Source organism: Vespula pensylvanica, chromosome 2 (assembly GCF_014466175.1).
Source record: "Vespula pensylvanica isolate Volc-1 chromosome 2, ASM1446617v1, whole genome shotgun sequence".
Classification (NCBI taxonomy): domain Eukaryota; kingdom Metazoa; phylum Arthropoda; class Insecta; order Hymenoptera; family Vespidae; genus Vespula; species Vespula pensylvanica.
The window spans coordinates 12,921,013-12,924,501 of record NC_057686.1 but is presented as its reverse complement, the minus strand read 5'-3'; the positions used below and the strand labels follow the sequence as shown (position 1 = coordinate 12,924,501).

Sequence of the window (3,489 nt, the reverse complement as noted above, 5' to 3'; positions counted from 1 at the left end):
AATTTCGATTTTCACCGTTAACGTGAAATATTTTATTCCTTACGCAGGTAGCTTTCACTTCTTGGGCGTAGTTCATGTTTCTTAGAGAATTCTGTTCTCCCGGGCATGCCAAATAAATCGACTGATCCGTTTGCACCTTTAATGTACCGTTAATGTTGGGATAAAGTATCGCCGATGCAGTACCATTTCGAGTTAGAATCAATGGCTGTGGTTCTTTAAGATCGCCATACTTATATTTCATGGATAGAACGCAATTATTGCGTGCAAATTCTGTATCAGTCGTGTTGTCTAAAAATAGAAAACAAAAAATAGACAAAAATTTTCAACTCGAAAAGTGATATTATTATTAAACATATTATCGAACATTATTCTTACCATTTTCGACATCATTTTCGATCGATCTGGCATCGACTAATAAAATATGAATGAAGAGAGACACGATCCATAGCATGGTGCTGTTGAAATTTTCTTTCACCTCATATGGCGTTTCAGGATCATTTAGTTCTCTTATATATTATTCACTAATGTTTAATGATAATTATTTTTTCTTATCAGTTTGTACAAGTGTATTAATGATGATAGATGATAATTTATTTTTATGACGTACTCTCAGATCAAATATATTAAGAAATTAAAGATTAATAAGACATAAAAAAAGTATGTTTGCAATATGCGTTCTTTCTCTTTCGTACAGTACAATCGATTTTAGTTTCTTATTTATAATAGATCAATGAACTATAGATGGAAGTATCTCTAGTAAGAAAATTCTAATACGCTCGTTCGTAATTGCATGTAAATTTGAACGGTAAATAAAACGAAATATGTTTTAATGATACGCGATATGAAATGTATCAATACTTAATCGATTTTTAATTAGGATAGACCGTGAAAATCAAAACGATTATATAGGAAAAGTTGATATTGTGTTTCTAAAGACATAAGAGGGTCATCGATCGAGTGTAATAGTCCATGTATATAGGGTGTCCTACGGAACTGGGCCGAGCTATAGCTTTGAAAGAATTAGAAATCAAGAAAAATGTCGTATGACAAAATTAAGTAGTATTAGGCACTACATAATTCTATGAAATTTTCATGCATTTTATGCATCGGTCCAGTTGTCTTTCATTCGTTCCATTCTATCAATGTTTTATTTGTAAATATGAATCATCTTCTGATATCGATAAGATATCTTATTATTTCTAACACTACTTACTCTACAAAAGATGTTCAAATGGTTCTCCATCGCACTCTCAACATTTCTCCATTCTTTTCTGTACATTTTTCATGACATCCTATAATTATCTTTCTTGTAATTTGTAATCTTTCTAACGCTACGTGTTTTTGAATTTCTTGGACATTATTTATTAGATGCGAATACATATTATCCTTTAAAAATTCCCTTAAAAAAAAAGTCAAGGGGTGTCAAATCTGGTGACCGTGGAAGCCAAGCAATTAGACCTTGTGTACCGATTCATCTTTTTGGATATTTCTCATTTGAATATCTGCCAGTTTGAGAATTATGTACTGGAGCCTTGTCTTGTTGAAAATACATTATTTGTCGCATGGATAAGGGAATTTCGGTGTCATTCAAGAGATTTGGTAATTTGAATTTTAAAAACTTTCTATGTCTTTGTCCGTAGAAATTCCTTTTACAAAAATATGGTCCAACAATGTACTTATTAAGTATCCCATAGACATTGATAGTGTGTCATATTTGATTATTCGTATTTTTTTTTTAAATCAGAATTTTTATCAGACCATGTGTGTTGCTTGTGACGATTAAATATACTCTTGTTGGTGAAACTTCATCTGTCTACAAAATTTGTAAATTAAATTTTGCATTCTCTTGTATACGTCTTAAAAAATACTGTTTGACATAGTACTATTTACTATTGACCTGTTTTTATTTATTTTTTACTATCTACTGTTGAACAATTGACACGTTGAATTTCATCTCCAGGTCACAATGTTTGTCCAATGGACAATCGAAATGGACGAAGTTTTTGATCCTTTAAAATACGATGAACAGAGGATTTTGAAATATCGCTTATCCTTAAAATCTCTTGAACTGATGCATGAGGATTACGCTGCACATACTCTAGCACTGTTTCAATACATTTTTCATTTAGTTATGGCATTTCCTTCTTCGATTTTTGAAACGAACCATATTCGTGTAAATTACTTTCGGTACTCAAACGTATCTGTGTGTATGTGTGTGTACAGATAGAAAGATAGATAGATAGATAGATAGATAGATAGATAGATCTGCTTGTACATATATATATATATATATATATATATATATATATATATATATATAAAACATAGGAATGAAGAAAACGGGAAGATGGGTCGATGGTGGAAAGGTAATCGGTAACGAAATTATCGAGATAAAATTTCCTTACGCTTTTTCGTGATAAACTCGAAATCGAGAAAAAGAGAGAGAGAGAGATAGAGAGAGAGAGAGAGAGAGAGAGAGAGAGAGAGAGAGAGAGAGAGAGAGAATCCTGGAAAATTCAAGGAACATAATAGTGACGAGACAAAATCTCAAGACGCGACACGCGCGATAATACGATATACCTTGATTCACTGCTTTCTCTAAAATTTACATTATTAATAAGAATATCGAGAAATTAGGTCAATCGTGTTAACTTAAGACGTAATCATCACGTGTCAAAGATCAAAGGTAATAATCGAACGTTCCAACTAGAGTAAATATTCTTTTTGGCGTTTTATTTTGCGAACTGTTCAAATCTTTTTGAAATTATTCCTATTGATTCTTACGTTAGAATACCAACCGTTTGAAATTTAGGAATGGTCGGTATAGCTTCACGTAGATCGTCGATGGTACACGCATAAGAGATACCGGCTTTGATATCGTTAGGTCTCCACGTCAGCCATTCGATCGTGGAACTGATATCCGAGCATATGTAGATATCTTCAGTTATCGACTTGATAAAGGGATCATTCAAACCGACAAACGCCGTACCCTTCTTGCTTTGTGGATCGTAGATTATTTTCCAATAGAACTTGGGGACGGGAATGGCTCTACTCGTGCCATTGGCATAGAGATATATATCTTGCTGTTTGCCACGAGCATTGGGCAAGGTCATTTGACCGTGTACACCCGTGTAAACATCTAGATCCAAAGAACGATCGGTAGCGAAGTTTCTGACGCTGTTCTCAAGCCTTTCCCAGTTGCCAGCATTGAAAGACATCCATTGAGGAGCAGCGTTTATATACCAAAACGTAAGCGATTGTAAAGCACCATAAACGAAGTCGACCTTTGCCGTCATATGCCCACGAGATAGGAACTGACGTGACTTCGTTAGATGAGATTTGGCCAATTCGCTCGAATTCAAAAGTTTTTGGAGTGTGATAAGCTGCGTGTTGAAGTTGTATTGCCCGTTAATATCTATCTTTCCAAAATAATCACCAACCATCCATTTCGACGGCCTGGAAAATTAGATTATCGACGATTATCAATAG

The 3,489-nt window shown here is 33.9% G+C and overlaps 1 protein-coding gene across 13 annotated transcripts in view; it reads left to right on the top strand.

Annotated features, from left to right (window-relative positions):
• LOC122626902 (peripheral plasma membrane protein CASK) overlaps positions 1-3,489 on the top strand; it is a 119,294-nt gene that overhangs the window by 7,273 nt on the left and 108,532 nt on the right. The gene's annotated exons all lie outside the window — the stretch shown is intronic.